This window comes from Felis catus, chromosome D1, assembly GCF_018350175.1.
Source record: "Felis catus isolate Fca126 chromosome D1, F.catus_Fca126_mat1.0, whole genome shotgun sequence".
Taxonomy (NCBI): Eukaryota; Metazoa; Chordata; class Mammalia; order Carnivora; family Felidae; genus Felis; species Felis catus.
Window position 1 is genome coordinate 12,470,587 of NC_058377.1, and position 26,598 is coordinate 12,497,184.

The following is a 26,598-nucleotide window of genomic DNA, read 5'->3' on the forward strand; positions in this document are numbered from 1 at the left end:
GTTGTACTTTCCAGCTCTGATTGGTTATATTTTCTGCTTCCTTGCTGAAGTTTTCAAGCTGCTCATCCACTCTTCTCTCAAGTATGGTGGTCATCTTCATGACTATTGCTTTGAACTCTTGATCAGGTAGGTCATTTATCTCCATATTGTTAATTCTTTTTCTTAAGTTGTGTTGTTCTTTCATTTGGAACATACTCATCTTTTTCCTCATTTTGTCTGACTCTATTTGTCTCTATGTATTAGGTCAGCTACGTCTCCTGGTCTTAAAGTTACTGGCCCTATATAGAAGAAATCTTGGGGTTTCCTTTAGTGCAGTACTTACTGTTTAGTAGAACCAGATGTTCCAGTGGTGTCTCCTATGTTTGCAGCTGGGTGAAAGTCCTGGGTACAACTTGCCACGGGTTTGGTGGTAAGCAGGGCTGCCTCCTTCTCTCACTAGGGCAAGACTTGCTTTGGAGTGGTGCTGGTTCTGGACCGGGTTGACCACAAGGCATGGCAGGTTAATAGTCGCTATACAGGAACACCTGCAACGGTAAGTCCACAGGATAGATGTCGAATGACCAACTGGCACCTACCTGTGTCAGGCCAGCTAGGCTCAAGAAAAGTGGTACCTGCCAGCACTTCTGTACCTGGAGATAGTTCCTGCCCCCCTGGCACATGTCCTAGTCTATAAATGTCCTACATGTGTAGCTTGGGCACTTTTCAAACTGCTGCCTCTGTGGTCTCATTGTACTTGAGCCCTTTAAGGGTGTATCCCTCTTTCTGATAGCCCTCCACTCTTACTGAAGTTAACCCCCTGCTTGTTTTCAAAGCCTGATGTTATGGGGCTCATGAGGCCAATGCAGATCCCTGTGACTGAGCGTGCCCAGTGAGGGACTTCAAACCCTCGTCCTTCAGGGAGGACCTCCACCCCTGTGATATCCTTCCTGCTGGTTGGTCACTGAGGGTTTTGTCAGGACTGCATCTCTGCCCATCATACCTTTCTAGATGTAGGTTTGTCTTCGTATCTTTAACTGTGGAAAAGCTGTCCTGCCAGTCTTCGGGTTGTTCTCAGAATGAGGGGTACTATATGCTGTTGCAGCCTTGTGTCTGCAGGAGGAATTGAGCTCAGATTCTTCACCTCTCTTCTTGACCAGTAAAAGACTATTAGACATAGGTTAAAAAAAAAAAAAACTAGATTGAGGTAGAACTAATAGAACTGAGTTATGGCAGGATATGAGTTGTAGAAGTAAAGGAAGAGTAAATGCACCTGAGTCGATTAATTATTCATCAGTATTCTCTGTGGTATATATTTTAACTTCCATATTTTATGGAAGGCTTGAACAGTTGTGGGTAAATATATTGAATCTAAACGATTATTGGTCTGGCGGATGGCAGAGCGAGAGGATCCTGAGCTCCCTTCCTCCCAGGGGCACACTGAGGCAATAACTACATATAATGCAACTCACTCTGAAAATGACCTGTGACTGGCAGAATAGATCTCCACAACTGAAGGTATAAAGAGAAGGTCACGTTGACAAGAATAGGAGGGGGAGGGAGGTGGTCGTGAACCAAACTCCCAATGTGGTGACCCCTTGCAGTAGAAATCACAGGTGTGCAGTTACTCCCTGAAGAACAAGGGGATCAAGCTCCACATTAGGTGCCCACAGCCCTGGAAAGCTTTCACTAAAAAGATAAGCACCCATAAGGTCTGGCTTTGGCAGATCGTGAGGGGGCTATAGGAAATAAAGACTCCTCTTTTAAAGGACAAGCACACTCTATCTCTTGCACAGAAGCAGCACTTTGAAACATGTCTGGATTATATGTGAAGGAGGCTCACTGACTAATTTTAGGGCATGTGCTGGAGGGGCAGAAATCTGTAGGAGCTTTTTTGGGAGTATCAGGGGGTGCCATTTTTCTTGCCTTCCTTCAGCCTAGCCTTGCAGGAGGCAGTTCAGGCACTTTCCATCTACCTTGCTACTAGTTCTCACCCCACCCTGGTATTTTTGTGCAGATCTACATCACCCAAGCTGCCCCCCACTGCAGGTGTCCCTTCATAATAACCCCTGCCATAGTGGTGGGGGAAAGGAGCCAGCTATGCTGGGAGCTAACCCCACCTCCTGGCAAGCTGATAGCCATGACTACTGGGGGCATGCTGGTGGGCTGGATTGGTCGCCTAGGGGGCTGGCTGGCAGCCACCCCCCAATAGTTGCTGAATTATAACAGGAGGGCGCGTGCAGCCCATGCAGGAGTCACCCCTGGTGATCAGAAACTGCTGAGCCTCCCAGGACATTTTCTACATAAGGCTGCTACTTTCAAGAACAGGAAATAGAGCTGACCTACCTAATACAGAGAGGCAGACGAAATGGCTTCAAACAAACAACTGAGGTAATCTACCTGAGAAAGAATTCAAAATAACCGTCAAAAAGATGCTCACAGAACTCGAGTGAGAAAGTTAGTATAGAGAGAGAAATAAAAACCCAACCCATCAGAGCAGAATAACAACTGAAACAAAAAATACAGTAGAAGGAATCAACAGATTAGAGGATGAAGAATGGATCAGTGCTCCAGAAGACAGGAAATTGCCCAAGCTGAATAACAAAAAGAAAACAATGGGAATAGGTTCAGGGATCTGGGACAGCATCAAGTAGAGTAGCATTCACATTACAGACCCCTCTGGAGAAAGAGAGGGGCATACAATTTACTTGAAAACCTGGGCGATGAAACAGATATTAAGGGACAGACAACTCAACAAGATGAACACAAAGATGTCCACACAACGACACATAATAATTAAAGTGTCAAAAAACAAAAAAAGGTGAAGGGAGATCCTAAAAAGAGCAAAACAACAAACTAGTTACTTACAGAGAGCCCTAGAAGGGATTCAACAGAAATGTTTCAGACCCGACTAGACTGACATGGTATATTCAACATGATGAAAATAGCTACAAGCAAAAATACTCTAACCAGCAAAATGATTCAGTATTGTAGGAAAGTTTATCACCATTAAACTGACCTTACAAGAATTAGTAATGACACTTTTCAAAGGGGAAAATAAAGGGCCATAAGTACAGTAAGAAAATTATGACAAAAATATTTCACTGGCAAAAGGAAACATAATGAAGATAGATCAATAACATATGAATGTTGATAGCATGAAATATCCATAATAACTAGCTAAGAGCTACAGAAAATAAGATGTGAAATATATATTAAACTTTCAGAGACCTAGAAAAATATAGTGCTTTTAAGTTGGATCACATTTTAAGTGGCCATCCACTTAAAATGGATTGCTATACACTTAGAAGCTTTTGTGTTTATAATATAGTTCATATATAGCCCCTAATAGCTATAGAATAAAGAAAAAGGAATCCAAAATAATAAAGTCTTCAAATCACAAGGGAAGGAAGCAAGAGAAGGACCAAAGAGCTACAAAAATAACAAGATGACAATGAACAAAAAAGCAGGAAGTTCATACCTATCAATAACTAATGTAAATGGACTAAATGTTCCAATCAAAAGACAAAGGGAGACTAAAGAGATTAAAAAATAAAACAAAAACCAAACCCAAAGACCCATTTATATGCTACCTACAAGAAGCTCATTTCAGTCTTAAAGAAAGTGAAGGAATGGAAAAATATATTCCAGGCAAATGGAAACAAAAAGTCAGGGTAGCAATATTAATAGACAAAATAGACTTTAAAACAAAGACTGTAACAAGAGGTAGAAGAAAATTACATAATGATAAAGGGATCAATTCAACAAGAGTATAAATAGTTGTAAATATTTATGCACCAAACATGGACTCACCTAAATATGTAAAGTGATCTTACAGACATAAAAGGAGAAATTGACCAGAATACAATAATAGTCGGGTACTATAACACCCCAGCATCAATGGATAGATCATCAAGGCAGCAAGTCGCTTAAAAACAACACTGACTTTGAATGACACATTAGACCAGATACACTTAACAATTATATACGAAACATTCCAATCCCCACACAGCAGAGTGCAGTTTTCAAATGCATATGGAACAATTCTCTAGGATAGATCACATGTTAGGCTACAAAGTAATTCTCAGTAAATTCAAGAAGATAAACCATTGGCCAGATTCATCAGGAAAAAAGAGGACTTAAGTCAGAAGTTAAAGAGGAGTATAAAGGACTACTATGAAAAACTACATGCTGAGAAACTGGAATAAATGGAAAATTTTCTAGAAAAATAAAATTTTCCAAGGCTCAATCAGAACAGACTGGTTACTAGTAACAGAATTGAATCAGTAATCCAAAAATCTCCCCAAAAAACAAAAGTCCAAGACCAGATGGCTTCACAGACTAATTCTACCAAATATTTTAAGAAGGGTTAATACTTATTCTTTACAAAATGTTCCACAAACTTAAAGAGGAAGGAATTTTCCAAATTTATTCTGTGATGCCAAATTTATTCTCTGATACCGCAGCTAAAGATACTATAAAAAAAAATCCGCCAAACTACATAATATCCCTAATAAACATAGATGCCAAAATTCTCAGCAAGTAATTGAGTCCAGTAGTATATTAAAAGCATCATTCACCATGAACAAGTTGGATTTACTCCAGGGATGCAAGGATGAGTTAACATCCAAAATTGATCCATGTAATATACCACATTAACAACAAAAACATTAAAAATGATATGATCTCAACAGATGGAGAAAAAGCATTTGACAAAATTCAACTTGTGTTCACAATAAGAACTCTCAACTAGGTGGATGTCGAGAGTACGTACCTCAACATAATAAAGGTCATATATGACACACCCACATCTAACATCATAATCAGTGGTAAAAACGCGAAGGCTTTTCCTCTAAGATCTGGAACAAGACACACATGTCCACTTTCACTGCTTCTACTGGAAGTTCTAGCATCAACAATCAGAAAAGAAAAAGAAATGAAATGCATCCAAATTGGTAAGGAAGAAGTAAAACCTTAACTAATTCCAGATGACATATGACTGTATAGAGGAAATAGACCCTGTGAAAAAAAAAGAAAAAAGCCCAAACAGAATAAATGAATTCATTAAAGTTGCAGGGCAGAAAATTACATAAATCTTTACATTTCTGTACACTAATAACAAACCAGAAGAAAAAAAAGTTAACAACACACATAAAGCTTAACCAAAATATGTCTCCACTGCACCCCAGCAACAATCAATAAAATCCTTGTGGCTGGTAGAAAACAGTAGAGCAAACCAAAAGGGACAAAAACAAACAAACAAACAAACAAAAACCCAAGGAGATGAGATGTTATAAAAAATAAAGCTTAAAGGAACCCAAGATTCAACCTCTGACAAGATCAGTGAAGAAATAGAGATGCAAATAAATAAAACCCCAAACAAGAATCTTTTCATGTACTTCTGGAAAATTTTAAAAACCTTAATTTGCACAAAAGGGAATAGAAAAATCGGATAGAGAATAACCATTCAATACACATAAATAATAATCACAGTAATAATGTAATTGTGATAATGATAAACATGTTACCATTTTCCCCACTTCTAGAAGTCACAGGCTGAGATTGTTTTATCAGTGGGTGCAGATATCCCTAGGTTACATAATGAGAAAAAATTGTCCAATTAATATTATGAGTTAGAAATACGTTTTATGCTAAGACTTCACAAGCACAATATAAGAAAAATATAGGCCTATTTCCTTCCCTTCTGAATATGTTGAACATGGCTTTAAGATTCTTTTATATCTATCAATGTAGATACAGATGTAGCCTGAGTATGTATGTGTGTTTATTCATCATGGTCAATTATGTATTAATTTAGGATTAACAAATGGCCCCAGAGAGAAAGATCTTACAGTATAATTTATTCTTAGTGGTTTAAAGACAAACATTTCATGTTTTTTACTGTTCTCAAATTAGGAGTACAGTTGCCAAAATAACATTTGCTATATTTCGAAACTAATGTAACATTAAAATTCAATTTAAAAAGTTAAATACTTTTAAAAAATTAAAAATAATGTTTATTTTTGAGAGACAGAGTGTGAGTGGGGTAGGGGAGGGGAAGAGAGAGGGAGACACGGAATCTGAAGCAGGCTCTGAGCTGTCAACACCGAGCTTGATGTGGGGCTCCAATTACATTACTGTGTTATCATGACCTGAGCCCAAGTTGGACACTTAACCGACTGACCCACCCACGCAGCCCTAAATACCTTCTTTTTGAGGCCAGAAGAAGACAAAGAGGTTAGCAATTTTAGAAACCCCGAATAAAACAAAATATCAGACGTATGAGAATTTTAAGGGAAAAAGCAAACTGTCCTTATTTTTGCAGATGTTGTGATTGTCCACAAAGAAGCCCAAACATAGCAAATTATGTGCATTAAGAGAGTCAGTAAGGAACTGGATACAAAATAAACTTGCAAAAATCAATAGCACTTACCTATACCAGTAATAATCACCAAAACAATATAATAGAAGGTAAGTTCTGAACTTGATGGAGGTATTTTGAAAAGACCTGAGTGAAAAACTCTAACACTTTGAAAAATAGGGTGGCTTAATATTATAAATTTGTTAATTTTCCCTTAAATAACTTTAAAATTCTATGTATTTCTCTTGATGTATTTAGTTCTCAAACTGTTGATGGCTTTCTACTTAATTTTTTTTTAATGTTTATTTTTGAGAGAGATCATGAGTTGGGGAGACACAGAATCTGAAGCACCCTCCACGCTCTCAGCTGTCATCACAGAGCTGGATGCGCGGCTCAAACCTATGAACTCTGAGTGAGATCATGACCTGAGCCGAAGTCGGACACTTAACTGACTGAGACACCCAGGTGCCCCTTTCTACTTACAGTTTTTGATTTCTGGTCTAATTTCACTATATCAGAAAGCATACGCTGAACAATTTTAACCTTTAGAAATTGAGACTTGCATTATGTGAAGGCTATGGTCTAATTTCAGAAATGATCTAGGTGCACCTACAAGAATGTGCAGTTCACAATTGTATTTCACATAGGTTTCATTTGTTAAAAATTACTTAGAGAGGTTAATGTCTATTAATATCACTGTAGATTTGTCTCTATTTTTTATCAATTTTTGCTTTATATATTTTGAGCACATAGTATTAGTACATGCATCATTATAACTTCTTGGTGGATTATCTGAGTATATTATCTTCCTGATTATATTTTCCTGGTATATTATCATTAAGAAGGTCTGTTTGGGGGCGCCTAGGTGGTTCAGTTGATTAAGCAGGTAACTCTTGATTTCAGCTCCGGTCATGATCTCATGGTTCCTGGGCTTGAGCCCCACGTCGGGCTCTCCACTGACAGCATGGAGCCTGCTTGGGATTCTCTCTCTCCCTGCTCCTATCCTGCACGCATGCACATGTGCTCTCTCCCTCTCTTTCGAAATAAACTAAAAAAAAGCTTGTGTAATTACAATAACGAAAGGCAAAAGAGGCTTTGAGAAAAGAAGCATTTTTTTAACGTTGTTTAAATTCCAGTCCGTTGGCATACAGTATCATATTGGTTTCAAGTGTTCAGTATAGTGCTCATCCCAACAAGTGCACTCCTTGATCCCCATCTCCCACCACCCCCTCCCATCTGGTAACTATCTGTTCTCCATAGTTATGAGTCTGTTTCTTGGTTTGCCTCTCTTTTGGGTTAGTGTTTGGTTTATTTTGGGGGTGGAGGAGAAATGGTAAATACTCCCCTTTTTTACTTTCAAACATTAAGTTCTTTATAATATGGCACTTGTACTCAACATAAAAGTTTTATTGTTTAAATATGGTGAGACAAACCTTGGTTTTTAGTATATTTAATCTTTTTTTTCCCTACAGGACCCGCCTATTTTACTGCCTCCTTTTGGATTTATCAAGTATTTTTTTAAATTAAAAAAGGTTTATTTTTGAGAGAGAGGGAGAGCATACGAGTGGGGGAGGAGAGGAGGAAGAGGGATTAGAGGATCCAAAGTGAGCTCTGAGCTGACAGCCCTGTGCTGGGCTCCAACTCATGAACCGTGAGATCATGACCTCACCTGGCGTTGGATAGTTAACCAACTGAGCCACCCAGGCACCTGATTAATCAAATAGTTTAAATTATTCCATTTATTCCTCTATTTAAGGGTTTTACATTATCTTAGTATCTTTTATTGGCTATCTTAAAAATTACACCTTGCATCCTTGATTATGATAGAAACTTAGAATTCTTTAACACTACTTACCCTTTTTGTATTTTGTTATTTTTGTCTAGTATTTTAATTCTATGTATATTTTAAAATCAACAGCATATTATTTTGTTTTTTGAAGCAATCATTCACTTATATTTACCAACTTTTTTTCCATTTTGAGTTAAATTTTGTTTATGGTGTGAGGGAATGTTTGTGGATCATTTTTTGCAGATGGATATACATATGTGTTCTAGCCACTTATTAAAAAGATTATTCACCACTGAATTTCTTTGGCACTTAAATTGAAAATCAATTGGTCCTGTACATTAATGTTTATTTCTGAACTATTCTGCTCGATTTATTTTTATGTCTGCCTTTGTGCCAATACCACACTGTGTTAATTACTGTGGCTTTATAAGAAGGCTTTAAAAAAAAACCACGTTTATTTATTTTGAGAGGGAGAGAGAATCCCAAGCAGCCTCTGCACTATAAGCACAGAGCCTGATGCAGGGATCTATCTTATGGGATGGTGACCTGAGCCACCTAGGCGCCACTATTTAAGTCTTGAAACCAGAAAGAATAAATCTGCCAACTGTGTCCATGTTTAAAAAAAAAATTCTATGTATTTCGAATTAAGTTCCCAAGAGGATTTTCTTGGGTTGGGAGAGAAAACCTGATTGTAAAATTTTGCAGAATGTAATAGTCTGTGAATACCTGGGAAACATTTAAAAAATATGACTACCCCTACCATGAATTATAGTAATAAAACAGTATTGTAGTATCAAATAAACCAATCAAATTGAATAGGTCCTCTGGAAACAGACAGTTTGCTATATGTCATTGGTAACATCACAAATCAGAAAATTATATTTAGTGAACCATAATGGAAAAGTTGTCTCACTCGTGACAAATTGGAAAAAACAAAGATTCCTATCTCATGCTGCATACAGAGAAGCTCAAATGAAATAAAAACCTAACTATGAATGAAAATGCAATATAAACAAGTTTATAGTTTCTTTATGATCTCAAATTAGGAAGTATTTCTTAAAAGGATCTCAAAACAGAAACTATAAGTATTTATATATTCAGTTACTCAAAGTTAAAAGTTTTATTCAGTGATGACAGACTGGGATAATATATATGGAACATTTAAAAGTAATGAAGAATTATTATGTAGAGTGTAAGAGTTACTACTGAAAATAAAGAACATGTCAGTAAGCTCAGCAGAAAAATAGACAAAATGTTTGTGACCTTATTGGCCACATTAGGAAAGAGATGCATTTCATTTAGGAGAATAGATAAGTTACACTTTGTATGTTCATTCAGTAGAATACATGCAGCTCTCAGAGATCATGAATTATATTTACATGTAGCAATGTGATTAGACACCAAAGAATAATTTTGAATGAAAAAATTAAAGCATTTATGTAAGTAAAATAAAAATACTAACACAATACTGTATGCCTTTCAAGGTCACATACATGCCTAAATATATGTGTTGAATAAAAACTGGAATGCTATGAGGAATCATAGTATGTAATGGGTGACCATGGGAAAAAGGGAATGAGAGTATGGAGAATGAATGAAAAAAGTACAACAAAAAAATCATATATGGCCATGTAGCTTGTGATAGATTGACTTTCCTTCAGATAACAATAATCAACTCTGAGAAAATACTAAAAACAAGTACCTGAAGGCTATGTAGAGTGAACAGGGGCAGGCAAATTTTGAAAGATGAAACTTGGAAGCAGGAGCCACGAAAAGGCAAGTTTTCTGTTTCTGAAGCTTTCACCCGAGAACAGTTTACAGAGAAGCATGGAGTACTAAAATGCAATAGAAACCTACTATTTTTTAAAATGGCTTCAACAATTTGAGAGCAGAGTCTGCAGCAACCACAGTCACTGAAAGAGAATGAAATCCCAGAACAGTAAGAACCAGAGAAGGGCATGCCCCAAATTGTGAGTATGAATGGTACTCAAATCTCCACTGATCCCTGAAGCATGCCTTTGGGGTAGACACAAAGCAATCTATTGCTAAAGCCAAAAAACTCACCTGAGATGTGAGTTACTTCCAACCACAGGTGAAACAGTATCTGCAGTTTCAGTTGAACCAAGTTAATTGATTGCCAGAACAAAAATTTCAACACAATCTGAGGAGTAAAATAGAATCTAGGTCTCCATAAAATAACTATCACAATGTCCAGGATACAATTCGAAATTCCTCAGCACTGAAGGAACCAGAAAAAATGTAATCATTCTGAAAAGAAAAGACAATTAATGGAAACCAACCCTTAGATAATCTAGATGTTGGCATGATCAGACAAGGACTTTGAGACAGCTATCATAACTATGCTCAATGAAGTAAAGATGCTGTAATGAATGGAAAAATAAGGAATCTCGGCAAAGACAGAAATATTAAAGAACCAAACAGAACTACAACAAAAAACAGTATCTGAAATAAAAATACACTCCTTAATCCACTTTACTAAATTGCCTCCCCACTTCTCAGTGTTTCTCTATTAGATCAAGGTTATGCATATCAATTGTATTCAGACTTTATATACATTTATTAACTTCAGGTCTGTTTGGTTTATAAGTTTCTGAAAGATATAATACAATTTCCCACTATGGCTGTGGTGACATCAATTTTAGCTTATAATTCTGTTTTTGCTAGGATCATCCAAATGTGTGATTATTATACATTTTTTGTAGATTGTTCCTTATGTAGCATCTCATTTTATGATTATTTATGTCTTTTCTTTGCTCTTTAACATCAACAATTTACACCAGAAGTCAATGGTGTAAAATGTTTAAGAAACTCAAAGGAAGGAAATATGAGCCAGAAATTTTAAAGTAAAACAATTTGACTTTCAATTTAAAAAGCACAATTTCTTTTAACACATTAAAATTTAGGAGCTATTTCCCTTAAGGTCTTTCCTAAGGAATTTATTACACAGAGTGAACTTCAAATAACCAAAATGACTGGACAATTTGATATAACGATTTGTGTTAAGAAAAAATATATATTTACTCACAGACATAAATCTAATGATTACCTGACATAGGGTATGGTATGCAATGGCTATGTATTCTAATGTAATTGCAGTAAAACTATAAAAAATTTGGAGAATGGGAAGAGATGGAAAAAGCAGAATTAGGTAGCTGACTGAGAGTCATTAACCAAGTAAAAGGATATTACTTCAAGTCAGATAAGGAAGAGTCAGGGTTGGGAAAAAATGATGTTACCAGCTAATTTCAATATTGCTGATGGTAAGGGACCAATAGACATTAACCAAGTGACAAAAAGGGTTATACACAAGGATTGGAATAAAAGTAACCCTTAGAACAAAAATAGAAACATCTCTAAGTAACAGAAAAATATTCAAAAATAAAAGAGCAAATAGAAAAGAGCAAAATATAAAGATGTAAATATATATAATTATACCATAAAACAATGCCAAAATTAGCACCAAATATATCAATTGCATCAGTAAATATAAATGGATTTGTCCTAACAACAATTTTCAGATTGTTCAATATTTGCAAATGATATATCCAAGAAGGAGTTAATATCCAAAATATATGAAGAACTTCAACTCAACACTAAAAACAATCAGATTCAAAAATAGGCAGAAGACCTGAACAGACATTTTTCCAAGAAGACATCCAGATGGCCAATAGACCCATGAAAAGGTGATATCACTATCACAGAAATGCAAATTAAAACCACAATGAGATATCACCTTACACTTGTCAGAATGGCTAAAGTAAAAAACGACAACAAAAAAACAAACACCTTGGCAAGGATGTAGAAAAAAGAACCCTCATGCATGTTGGTGGGAACGTAAATTGGTACAGATGCGGTGGAAAGTAATATGGAGGTTTCTCAAAAAGTCAAAAATAGAAATACCATATGATCCAACAATTCCACTGCTGAGTATTTACCCAAAGAAAATGAAAATATTAATTCAACAAGATATATGCACCCCTATGTTTATGGCAGCATTACTGACAACAGCCAAGATATGGAAGCAACCAAAGCATCAATAGATAGATGAATGGATACATCTATCCACACACGTTAGAATATTAGGCAGCATAAAACAGGAGAAGATCTTGCCATTTGCAACAACATGGGTGGACCTAGGACTTATGCTAAGTGAAGTATGTCAGACTCAGACAAATAACATGATTTCAATTATATGTGAAATCTAAAAAATCAATAAACAAAAAGCAGAATCAGTTGTATAAATACAGAGAACTGATGGCTGCCAGAGGGAAGGGGGTAGTGGAATGAGCAAATGGGTAAAGGGGAGTGGGAGATACACTCTCCAGTTGTGGAATGAATAGAAGTTACAGCATAGAGAATATAGTCAATGATATGGTAATAGCATTGTATGGTGACAGGTGCTAACTACACTTGTGAAAAGTATAGCATAATGTACAGAGATGTTGAATCACTGTGGCATACACCTGAAACTAATCTAACATTGTGTGTCAACTAAAATTAGAAAAAAAAAACCCAAAAGCTATTTTCAGATTGTTTAACAAAGCAAAATTCAACACTATGGTCTATATAAGACCCACCTGAAACAAAAATTCAGAAAGAGTAAAAAAATAAGAGTGATACTTAATAATGAGAGATTGAACACTTTCTTTCAAAACTGAAAACAGGAAAGAGTGCTCTCTTTCAGGTCCAAGAGTGCAGAAACAAACAAACACACACACAAATTGGAAAGGAATAAATAAAACTGTTTACAAATGACATGGTTATTTTATGTAAAAAAACAATACCTAAAGAATCTACATAAATATTGGAACAAGTGAATATAGCATGGTGGGAGAATATGAAAGATATAAAATTCATTTGTTTTTCTATATACTAGCATTAACAATTGGAATTTGAAATAAAAAAAAAATACCATTTACAATAGCACCAAAAAAATGTGAAGTACTTGGGTATAAAGCTAAAAAATATGTACACAATCTATATGAGGAACTACAATACACAGATGGAAGAAATAAAAAGATGTTCCAAGTTAATGGGTTGAAAGGCTCAATACTGTTACATCAATTCTTTCCAGCTTGATCTATTGATTCAGTGCAATCTTAAATCTCAGAAAGTTGCTTTGTATATAGTGACAAACTGATTCTAAGATTTATATAGAAAGGCAAAGGTATTAGCATAGACAGCACAATTTTGAAAAAAAAAGTTTAAAGACTCACATTACCCTATTTCAAGTCCTAGTATAAAGCTACGGTTATCAAACAATGTGGTATTGGTAAGGAATGGAAACACTGAAGGGAACAGAATAGAGAGCCCAAAAGTAAACCTATATAGGAATTCTGGGGAAGATGGTGTAGGAGAACCCTAGGCTCACTTTGCCCCATGGATACAACTAGGTAACTCTCATATCAGTGTAAATAACCCAGAAAATGACCCAAAGACTGGCAAAACAAACTACACTACTGAAGGCAGAGAAGAGGCCACATTGAAGAGAGTAGGAAGAGTGGAGACATGGTGGAAAGCTAAATCAACAGTGGCCATCTACAAGTGGGAGGGAGCTGGGGACACAGGAAAAAGAAACAGATTATCACACTGGGAAGCCCTCATGGGGAAGAAGAATCCCCATAGCATTTGGCTTGGAAAACTAGAGGGGCCGAATTTTCTGAGTTCTTAAAACCAGTGGGACTGAAAGCCTGGAACATTAAAAGTCAGTGGGCTTGTCTCTTGGAGAGCCAGGGTGGCCATAGAAAGCTGAGTCCCCATGCTTGCAGAGACAGCAGGACAAACTGCCTGTAACTATACAGATTAAAAGCAGAAGTTTGAAAAATTTCTGAGGTACATGGGAGAGAAAGAGTTATTTACTCATCTCAGAGCATGTCCTGGGAGGGCAGCATTCTCTGAGGAACTTGACTAGGAACAAAGGAGCTGGCAATTGTCATCTCTCTCCCCTGCCCCTCAGCATAAATACATGGCCACCTTCAGGAACCATAATGGCATGGACATCCACCACTTGTTTACATCTTGCCATGTCCCTTCAAGCCAGGACTGCCTCAGTTCTGGGGCTGTGGGTCCCCTTCCCCAGAAGACTGGTGGTGCAAGCCAACACTGTGTCTTCTGACTTTGTACTTTGTGGGACCTTGGTCTGTGTTGGTGGCCAGTGAACTGTGGAGGATACCTCATCAAAAGGGTATGCCCTGCCTACTACTTTCAAGAGCAGGAGATGTGGCTGACTTTTCTAAGTCACAGAAACATCAGAGAATTAGACAAAATGAAGAGACAGTGGAATATGTCTTAAAGGAAAGAACAGGAAAAAAATTACAGCAAGAAACCTAAGCAAAATGGAAAATGTAATATGCCTGAGAATTTAAGGTAATAATCATAAAGATACTCAACTTGAGAAAGGAGTAGAAGGCATCAGTGAAATTCTTAACAAAGAGATTAAAAAAGAACCAGAGATCAACACAGTAATTGAAATTAAAAATACACTAGATGGAATAAATAGCAGACTAGAAGAAGCAGAAGAATGAATTGGTGACCTGGAGCACAGAGTAATGGAAAGTAATCAAGCTGAGCAGGTGAGGAAAAAAAAAGTATGCAAAATGAGAGTAGACTTGGGGAACACAGTGACTACATCAAAGGTAATAACATTTGTATAATAAGGATCTCAGAAGAAGAGAAAAAGGGGCAGAAATTTTATGTGAAGAAATAATAGCTGAAAATTCCCCAAATCTGGAGAAGGAAATGGAAATTCAAATGCAGGAGGTAGAGAGATCCCCCTGCAAAACAACCCAAGGAGGTCCTTACAAAGACACACATTAATGAAAAAGTAAGTAATTTTAAAATCAGCAAGAGGGAAGAAAACAGTTACATACAAGGGAACCCCATAAATCCATCAGATTTTTGAACAGAAACTTTGCAGGCTAGAGGGAGTAGCATAATATAGTCAAAGTATTGAAAGGAAAAAAACGTGCAGCCAAGAATGCTCTATCAAGAAAGACTATCACTCAGATTAGAGAGATAAAGAGTTTCTCAGAAAAATAAAAACTAGAGGAGCTCATGACCAATAAACTACTCCTGTAAAAAATGTCAAAGGAGACTCCATGAGTGGAAAGGGAAAACCATAAGTAAGACTAAGAAAAACAGGAAGCACAAAAGAAGTAAAAATAACCAAGGAACTCACAATATAAAAGCATGTAAAATATGACACTATATACCTATAATGTGGGGAGGAGTAAACTTAAGTGACCATCTACTTAATATAGACTGCTATGTGCTGAAGATGTTACATACAAATGTAGTGGTAACCACAAATCAAAAACCAGTAAGAGATATGCAAAAAAATATAGAGAAAGGGATCTAAATACACCCCTAAAGAAAGCCAACTTATGGTGAGAAAAGTGATCAAGGGAAGAAAGGAACAGAGAAGACCTAAAAGAAAATGACAATATATATATACCTATTAATATTTACTTTGAGTGTAAATGGACTAAATGCTCCAATCCAAATATGTAAGGTGATGGCATGGATTAAAACAACAACAACAACAACACTCATCTATATGCTGCCTCTAAGAGATTCCTTTCATACCTAAAGACACATGCAAATTGAAAATAGGGGCATGGAGAAACATTGATCATACCAATGGATCTGAAAAGAATGTTGGGGTAGCAATAGTTATATAAGACAAAATACACTTTAAAACAAAGACTTCAAGAGAAACAAAGAACACTATATAATCATTAAGGGGAAAATACAACAAGAGGACATAACAAGTGTAAATATTTATACATCCAACGTGAAAGCACCCAAATACATAAAGTAGTTAATAGCAACCGTAAAGGAAATCACTGATAATAATACAGGAATAGCAGGGAACTTTCACACCCCGCTTACATCAATGGATAGATCATCTAAACAGAGTATCAACAAAGAAACAGTGGCTTTGAATGACATATTGGACCAGAAGGATTTAATAGATATATTCAGAAGATCCATCCTAACGCAGCAGAATGCTCATTCGTTTCTCGACATTCCTCAGAATAGGTTACATATTAGGCCACAAAACATGTCTTAACAAATTCCAGAAGATCCAAGTTATACCATGCATCTTTTATGACCACAATACCATGAAACTAGAAATCATCAATAAGAAAAAATCTGGAAAGAGCACAAATACATGGAAGTTAAGTAACATGCTACTAAACAATGAATGGTCAACCAAGAAATCAAAGAACAAATAAAAAATACATGGAGACAAAGGAAAATAAAACACAATAATCTAAAATCTTTAGGATGCAGCAAACATAGTTCTAAGAGAACAATTTATAGCAATACTGGCCTACCTGAAGAAGAAAAATCTCAAATACCTTAACCTCATACATAAAGGAGCTAGAAGAAGATCAAACAAAACTCAGAACCAAGAGAAGAAATGAAATAATAAATATTAGAGCAGAAATAAATGACATAGAAACAAACAATAAAATAGAATAAATAGCCTAGGAGCTTGTTCTTTGAAAAGATAAGCAAAATTCATAAACCTCTTTCCAGACTCTTCAAAAAAGCAGAGACAGGACTCAAAGAAATGAAAGTGGAGAAACAACCACCAACACCAAAGAAATACAAAGGATTTTAAGAGAAAATTGTGAAAATTAAATGCCAACAAATTGGACAAGCTTGAAGAAAATAAATTCCTAGAAACATACAACCTACCCAAACTGAAGCAGGAGAAAATACAAAATTTGAATAGAGTGATTAACAGCAATAATATTGAATCAATAATAAACAAAACTCCCAACAAACAAGAGTCCAGGACCAGAGGGCTTCCCAGGCGAATTCTACCAAACATTTAAAGAAGAATTAATAGATATTCTTCTTGAAGTTTTCCAAAAAACAGAAGAGGAAGGAAAACTTCCAAATTCATTCTATGAGGTCAGCATTACCCTGATACCAAAACCAGATAAAGACACCATGGAAAAAGAGAAACACAGGCCAGTATCTCTGAAGAACATAAATGCAAAAATCCTCATCAAAATCTTAGCCAACTGAATCTAACAATACATTGAAAAAATCATTCACCATGATCAAGTGGGATTTATTCCTAGGAGGCAAGGATGGTTCAATATTCACAAAGAAATCAACGTGATACATCACATTAATAAGAGGGTAAAAACTTTATGATCATTTCTATAGATGCAGAAAAAGCGTTTGACAAAGTACAACATCCATTCATGATAAAAAACCCTCAACAGGGGCGCCTGGGTGGCGCAGTCGGTTAAGCGTCCGACTTCAGCCAGGTCACTATCTCATGGTCTGTGAGTTCGAGCCCCGCGTCGGGCTCTGGGCTGATGGCTCAGAGCCTGGAGCCTGTTTCCGATTCTGTGTCTCCCTCTCTCTCTGCCCCTCCCCCGTTCATGCTCTGTCTCTCTCTGTCCCAAAAATAAATAAAAAACGTTGGAAAAAAAAAACCTCAACAAAGTAGGTTTGGAGGGACCATACCTCAACATAATAAAGACCTTATATGATAAACCCTCAGCTAACATCATACTCACCAGGGAAAACTAAGAGCATTTCCTATAAGGTCAGGAACAAGAGAATGGTGTTCACTCTTACTATGTTTATTCAACATAGTACTGGAAGTCCTAGCCACAGAAATCAAACAAAAAGAAATAAAAGGAATCCAAATTGGTAAGAAGTAAAACATTCACTATTTGCAGATGACATGATAATATATATAGAAACTCCAAATCTATTAGAACTAAGGTCTCAGGATACAAAATCAATATACAGAAATCTGCTGCATTTCTGTACACTAATAATGAAGCAGCAGCAGGAGAAATTGAGAAAAGAATCCCATTTACAATGGCACCAAAAATAAAATACCTAGAAATAAACATAACCAAAGAGATGAATGACCTATACTCTGAAAACTATAAAACACTGATAAAAGAAATTGAGCGTGACACAAAGAAATGGATAGATATTTCATACATGGACTGGAACAACAAATATTAAAATATCCATACCAGCCCAAGAAATGTACAGATTTAATGCAATTCCTATCAAAATATCAACAGCATTTTTCATAGAATTAGAACAAATAATCCTAAATTTTAAAGTTTTTTTTTTTTTTTGAGAGAGGGGGAGGCAGAGAGAGAGACAGAGAGAGAACCAGTGGGGGGAGGGGCCGAGAGAGGGGGAGACAGAATCTTAGGCTCCATGCCCAGTGCAGAGCCCGACTCAAGGCTCAATCTGATAATTATGAGATCATGACCTGAGCCGAAATCAAGTCAAATGCTTAACCAACTAAGCCGCCCAGGTGCCCCTAAAGTTTTTATTTAAATTCCATTTAGTTAACATACAGTATAAGAATAGTTTCATCAATCCTATAATTTGTATGAAACCAAAAAAGACCCCAAATAACCAAAGCAATCTTGATAAAGAAAAACAAAACTGGAGTTAGCAGAATTCCAGACTTCAAGTTCTATTACTAAGCTGTAGTAATCAAAACAATATGGTACTGGTACAAAAACAGACCCATAGATCAATGGAACAGAATAGAAATCCAAGAAATAAACCCAAATTATATGGTCAATTAATCTTCAACAAAAGAGGCAAGAGTATACAATGGGAAAAAGACAATCTCGCTGGGAAAACTGGACAGCTACCTGCAAAAGAATGAAACTCAACCTCTTTCTTAGGCCATACACAAAAATTAACTCAAAATGGACTAAAGACCTAAATGTGAGACCTGAAACTATAAAAATCCTAGAAGAAGAGCACAGGCAGAAATTTCTCTGACATTGGCTATAACATCTTTCTAGATATGAATACTGAGGCAAAGGAACCAAAAGTAAACTATTGGTACTTTATGAAAATAAAAAGCTTCTGCACAGCAAAGGAACACCAACAAAACTAAAAGACAACCTATTGAGTAAAAGAAGTTATTTGCAAATTACATAACCAGTAAAGGGTTAGTGTATCCAAAATATATAAAAAAAACTTATATAACTCAACACCAAAACCCAAATAATCCAATTATGAAATGGGGAGAATACATGAACAGATATTTTGCCAAATAATTCATACAGATGGCCAACATACATAGGAAATGATGCTCAATATCACTCATCATCAGGGAAATGAAAATCAAAACCACAATGAGATATCATCTTACACCTATCAGAATGGTTAAAATCAACAACTCAAGAGAGAACAAGTGTTAGCAAGGCTATGGTGAAGAAGGAACCCCGGTGCACTGTTGGTGGGAATGCAAATTGGGTCGTTGCTGTGGAAGACAGAATGGAGCCTCCTCAAAAAATTAAAAATAGAACTACCCTATGATTTAGCAATCACATTACCCAAAGAACATGGAAACACTAATTCGAAGGGATATATGCCTCCCTATGTCTATTGCAGCACTATTTACAATAGCTATATTATGGAGGTAGCCCAAGGGTCCATCCATAGATGGATGGATAAAGAAGTGGTTTATGTGTACACACACACACACACACACACACACACACACACTCACACACAATGGAATATTATTCAGTTGGGAAAAAGAATGAAATATTGCCATTTGTGACATGTATGGATCTAAAGAGTGTAACAGTAAGCAAAGTAAATCGGAGAAAGACAAATACCATATGATTTCATTCTTATGTAGAATTTAAGAAACAAAAACTAACAAAGGAAAAAAAAAGAGAAACCAAAAAACAGACTCTTAACTATAGAGAACATAGGGTTACCAGAGGCGAGGTGGGTGGTTGGATGGGTACAATGGGAAATGGGATTAAGAATATACTTATCTTGGGGCACCTGGGTGGCTCAGTTGGTTAAATATCTGACTTTGGCTCAGGTCATGATCTCACAGTTTGTGAGTTCGAGTCCCAGGTTGGGCTCTGTGCTGACAGCTCAGAGCCTGGAGCCTGCTTTGGATTCTCTGCCTCTCTCTCTCTCTCTCTCTTTGCCACTTCCCCACTCTTTTCTTCTCTCAAAAATAAACAACAAAAAAGAGTATACTTATCTTGATGAAGACTGGGTAATATATGGAATTGTTGAATTGTTATATGATATACCTGAAAGTAATGTAACACTGTATGTTAACTACATTGGAATTAAAAAAAAAAGAGTAAAAGAAATTAACTTATACAAATATCATCAACGAATGTTTGACCAAGCCAATTTAATGGGAAAATGATAGGCTTTTCAACAAGTAGCACTAAAACTTAGATGTCCACCAGCAAGTAATGAGCCTAGACACAGACCTCATAATTTACATATTTATCTGATTTGAAAACTTACATCCACATGAATACCTCCACATTAACGTTTATTGCAGCTTTATTCAAGATTGCCAAAAACTGGAAGCAACCAAGAAGTCCTTCAATAGGTGAAAAGATAAAAAAATTGTAGTGCAGTCATACAGTGAAATATTACTCAGCAATAAAAAAAGATGGATCAGCTCATGCAAGAACATGGATGAAACTTAAATAAATATTGCTAAGTGAAAAAAAGGCTACATACTGGATGGTTGCATTAATAAAGCATTCTGGAAGAGATACTGTAAAGATGGAAAACTAACCAGTGATTTACAAGGGTTAGGGGAAGGGTTAAATAGGTGAAGCACAGGAATTTTTTGGTGTTTTTGGAAAATTTTAACACTTTTTTAAGAGCAATGTTAAATTCACAGCAAATTTGAAAGGAAGGTATAGATCCTTCTCATATGCCCCCTGCCACCACACATGCACAACCTTCCTCATTATAAACTTCCTTCTTGGTTAGAGTGGTCCATTTGTTAGACTTGGTTGACCTACATGTATACAACATAATCACACTGTCTGTAGTTTATATCACAGTTCAGTCTTAGTGTTATTTGCTCTGTGGATTTGGACAAATGTATGATGACACGTATCCATCATTACAATATCATACAGAATTGTTTTACTGCCCTAAAAATTCTAAGCACAGGGGATTTTTTTTAGGGCAGTAAGATTGATTATTCTGTATGATAGCGTAGCAGTAGATACACGGCACTATGCAAAAGCCTAGGCAACATTATAGCACAAACAACAAATCCTAATGTATGGAAAACGTAAAAACTAATCAATTAGGAGACTGAGGGACCCAAGGATGGAATGCAGAGTGTGACAAAATCTAACTATATTACAAATGTATGATGTAACTTCACCGAGGGGATGGGGCTGGGGCTGACCTTATTACTTTTGAAAATGAGTTGTAGAGACTTTAATACTAAAGACACAAGGAATTGCTTATAAGCACTGTACTATTTGCTAACAATTCAGAAACCATTGTATATGTATAATGCAATTGAACAAATAAGCAAATGGATGGTGGCTGGTAGAAACCAGATTTTTCATTGTTGGAATGGAGAGTTACACATAAGCAAGAGAGAAAGGATTGAGTGAACCAAATGATAATGGGTAAGAGAAATATTAGTGTGAATTCATGTTTAACTTAGTATTCAGATTATATATATGTGTGTGTGTGTCTACATATAAATATATATGTATGTATATATGCATGTGTTGTTGGTTAGTATCCTATGTATTTCTGAGTTTTGTTTTCTGAGAGGGGCTAGGAGCAAAGACACTCCAATAGTAACAAATATACTGAGTGCCCAGATCTTGATTTATAATACCATTGTCCAATAAGAGAAACCAGGGCTCCTTGAGTAAATGGCTGATTCTGGGACAGGGCAAGGAAAGTACAAGATGAACCTGAAGCATATTATGGTGCCAGAAAATAAGGTAAGTACTAAAAAACAAAGAGGAGCCAACTGAAAGAGCTCCCAATGGTCAAAGCTATAACAACTGGAACAACAAAATAATGTAGTGTTGGATTATAACCCAAGGTATGAAATAAATGGTCAAAATAGACCTACTGGCTAGGTCTGGCTACTGGCTAATTGAATTAACACAAAGGGAAGAAATATACAAATATACACAAATGTACACAACTTAGAAATCTTATGAGGAAAACCTCTAAAAGTCACAAGAGACTTTTTCCACAATTGTAAGCAAATATATATATGAGACTCTAGATAAAATGGATGTTTAAGAAAATACAATTTACCAAAATTGATTTTAGTGGAGAAAGAGTCTAAATAGATAAATTCATCATAGAAAAAATAGAAAAAAGTAAAGGAGCACTCCCAAAGCAAAAGCACAAAACTGAATTGGAGGAATTCTACCAAACTTTAAACATCAGTCAATTCCAAAATTACTTAAATTTTGGAATTACTTTCAGCATGCTGGAACAAAAAACAAACACTCCCAAGTTCATTTTATGAATTAAGTATAATGTATCTTCCCCAACTTGATAAAATGTGTATCAAAGAAAACTATAGATTTATAAATCTCAAAATATTAGCCAACAAAATCCAAATGAATACTAGAAGAAATATCATAACCTACAGAGTATTATTCCTGGAATATAAATTTCAATCCGTTATAGCAAGTCCTTTAATATAATCTATCATATTCATATAGCTAATGAGAAAAGTTATGCAATTAATCTCCATAAATGCATAGTAGGACTTTGACAAAATTAGCACTGATTCACATTACAAACACTCAACAAAAAGACATTGATGGATTTTCTTTGCACATAAGGAATATACTTTAGCTCAAAAGCTAGCATCTTACATATGGGAAAGCATTAGTAGCTTTGCCACCAAAACCAGGAATAAGAGAAGAATATCAACTATTCCACTACCTTTTAACAGTGGGTTGGAGATATAGCTAATGCATTTACGTAATAGAAAGCAACTGGAAACATTAGAATTAGAAGAGTTAAACAACTTTTGTTTTCAGGTGCAATGGTTATTTATCATAAAAACTCCAAAATATCAATGGAAAAATTTTGTCTCTATAGAGACAAAAGATCACTGGTTTCTGGAGTAAGGAGAGGGATGAATAGGCAGAGCACAGAGGATTTTTGGGGAAGTGAAAATATTCTGTATGTTATTATAAGGATGGATATGTCTACACATTTGTCCAAATCTGTAGAACTTATAACATCAGAAGGGAACCCTAAGGTAAACTGTGGATTTTGGGTGATTAGGACGTCTCCGTATAGGTTTATATTTGGTGACGAGTGTACCATTCTGGTGAGTGATGTTGAGAATGCGGGAGGCTGTGCATGAATGGGTGCAGGGGATATCTGGGAAATCTCTGTACCTGCCTCTCCATTTTCCTGTGAACCTAAAACTGCTATAAAAAATAAAGCCTTTAAAAGCAAATCAAAACAAAACACTCCATAGCCTTTATATACAGACAAACAGCAGAAAGAAGACAAAGTGAACCAGGTAAGATGGCCTGATATAGGATAACAAAATAACAGTAAAGCACTTAGGTACAAATTTAATATCAATGTCCCAGACTTCTTTGGAGAAAACTCACAGAATACTACTAAAGGTAACAAAATTAGGCTTGAGCAAATGGATATGAAACCTTGTTTTTGGATAGAAAAATTTAATATTAAAGAGATATTATTTCTTCTGTAGTTAATTTATACATTTGATGAAATTACAATAAAAGAAGAATCTTTTTTTTTTCCTGGAGCTGGAAAGATCATTAGAGTACTAATTTAAAAGGAAAATAAGAATAGCAGGAAATATATGGGAGATAAAAAAAATCCAAGGGTGTAGGTATGGGGAGGGTTAGACCCACTAGATCTTAAAACTTGTCCATCAAATCTCTGTAATTAAAATAGGGTTGTATTGGCTCATGAATAAAAAGACAATGGAACAGAATAGAAAATCAGAAATAGACATAATATATACAAATATAGGGTGCTATTGAGGCAGCACTCAAAATCAGTGGAGGTAAGATGGAATTTTTAATAAGGAGATTCAGATAACTGAACAGCCTTATAGAAAAAGGGAAAGTGAGACCAATAATTCATGCCATTCAAGAGGATCAATTCCAAGTGAATCATATATTTAAAGAATGAAACGATGCAAGTAAAAAAAAAACAACAGGTAAATTCCTGTATAACCTTAGAGTAGGAAAAACTTTTCTATGACTCAACATCAAGAAACGATAAGGGAAACTTTAAAAATCATTTCTGCATGAAAAATAAATCATAGATGAAAAGAAAAACCAAATTTTTATGTAACAGTAGCACATACACCTGGATTTAGTGACAAGGAAGTCAAGGCCTTATCAAGGGCTATGCGGAACTCTGATTAGCATGGATTGAAGACGGATGGAAAGAAAGGAAATGGAGACAGCAGGGAAGGGGAGAAGACAGAGCAGAGTTGAAGGAGTTGAAGAGAGGACTGGCTGTCTGCGACTGACTTGAGTGAGACATGTCACACAGAAGGGACCTGCAGGTCAAACCGGAGAAAACTCTTCCTACCTGTGTGGAGTTTTGGGAAATTAGAAAGATATCCAGGATCCAGGCAGCTACTAAAAAAGACACCAACATCAGCAGCATTTTCTAAAGCATCATATTTAAAGACATGATGAGTGCCTTAGGAGGGGTGACGCAAGAGAAGAAATGATGTAAGAAGTGAATCTCTGTACATTGTTCTGTTCTTAATGTGTAATTCACCTGAGACTTTGTTCCTCCTTTGTGAACCACTTTCTTCTTATTCTCTTAACCTACAACTCATACCTTCAACTATTTTGCCCACCTATTGTCTACCCATCAAATTTTTAAGTGAGGATTATTGCTTCTGCCTTTCATTATTCTGAAATAGGAGTCAGATACCCCTCATACGCTATTTTCTCGCTACGCTCTATTTTCTCAGTTCTAGCACTTACCACAATTACAACAAGAAGCAGAAAAAATTAATTCATCAGCTTCTCTTTTGGGGAGGACAGGATAGCTGATGGGCTTATCAGAATATGCTTATGTTGTAAAACGTTATATATTAAGTGCCCTTAAAGAAAGTTGGTCATGTTAACTGAGTGGGGAGGTGGAGCTAGTAGCTTTTGTTTTGCTGAGCACTGAATATGAATTTTGGAAGGAGAAACTCCTTCAGGATTGAATTGCTCTGCACAATAAGGAAGAGATGACCTGACAAAACTAGGTACTGTGGAAGGGAAAGAGAAGAAGGAGGTATAGAGGAGAAAGAGGTAAGGGAGAGAAAGGGAGAGAGCACAGCTCTATCTGTATGTTTATGGTAGTGTGGTCAGAGACAACAGAAATCAGTTTACATGCATTTTAAATAGCTTGCATTGGGATACATAATGTAAAGCCCCTCCTACCTGTCCCTTGCCAAATTCTCAGTGAAATCCACATAGTGCGAAAAGCTTTTGCGTGAATGGATTCCTTTGGTGGAACTCAGAGAGGTTCTGTGTTTGAATCTGGTTGGCGCAGATCAGAAACAAGGACTGCACATGCAAAACAGAAGATAGATAACAAAGGGTCAGCTTCTATCTGGTTAATCTTCGGGCAGCCCTAGGTGAAATTGTTTGTTTTATTTTTATGTTTAAAAAAATTTATTATTTATTTTGAGAGAGCAAGCAAGCAGGGGGGGGGCAGAGAGAGGGAGAGAATCCCGAGCAGCGTCCTCACTGTCAGCACAGAGACTGACTTGGGGCTCAATCCCATGAAATGTGACCTGAGATGAAATCAAGAGCTGGACGCTTAACTGACTTAGCCACCCAGGCTCCACCCCCCACGAAGATGAAATTGTTTTAAATAAGGTGCGATACACAGTTGCAGCCCATATTAAATTACCACCTGTAAGACTGAACTATGGCTTCTTCCAAACTACTGAAGCATGGTTAGAGGGAATGTGTATAGATATTGAATTCTGGGTCTAGATTGGTGTGGAAAGAAAAATAAATCAATGCAAGAGAGAGGACAAGGGGACAGTTAGAACTGTCACATATTACATTGCAGCAGTTTACTTTCTGATCACCAAAACTGTCAATAACTGGAAAATGGGAATAATGTCGCTCATTATTGTATTCCTAGTGCCTAACAGTGTTAGACAAACACATTCATTTAATGAATTCCTTTTAAAACCAAATCTTGCTTTTCACACCAACTTCAACTTTTATTCACTCAAGCTGGATTTTCTCAGAATGTACAGATAGTATATTTAAACATGGCAAAAAAATTAGAGTCAAGGGCTATTCGAAGTCCCCTTCCTCACCACCACTCCAGAAATTGACCCAGGTCTTCTTGCTTTTAAGTGAATTCAGCAATGTGTGAGTTTCACTGTTTGGTCTATTATTTTTTTTCTGACCAATAAATTAGTGGGTGTGGATGTTTCATCCATCTTAAATAAAAAAAGTACAATTAAATTGCACTTACACATCTTACACTCTGAACTTCCTTTTCATAGATCTTCAAGCTTATTCTGCTTATTTTAAAATATTTTTTAATATTTTTAAATATTCAGTACTTAGTGAAGAGCATCAGGTACCAGGGAATGTACTGTATAAAGAGAGTCAACAAAATAAACACTGAT

General features: G+C 36.1%; 2 long non-coding RNA genes across 3 annotated transcripts in view; one reads left to right on the forward strand and one right to left on the reverse strand.

Moving 5' to 3' along the window:
* On the forward strand, positions 1–7,966 carry LOC109491799. Its single transcript, XR_006585943.1, has 3 exons — positions 1–126; positions 440–532; positions 6,302–7,966. It is a non-coding gene; the product is annotated as an uncharacterized LOC109491799 (long non-coding RNA).
* LOC123380336 overlaps positions 125–26,598 on the reverse strand; it is a 71,727-nt gene continuing 45,253 nt past the window's right edge. For both annotated transcript variants that reach the window (XR_006585942.1, XR_006585941.1), the window contains 3 exons: positions 25,385–25,510; positions 980–1,143; positions 125–524 (listed from right to left, as the gene is read on the reverse strand). This is a non-coding gene — a long non-coding RNA (uncharacterized LOC123380336). The remainder of the gene's footprint in view (positions 525–979; positions 1,144–25,384; positions 25,511–26,598) is intronic.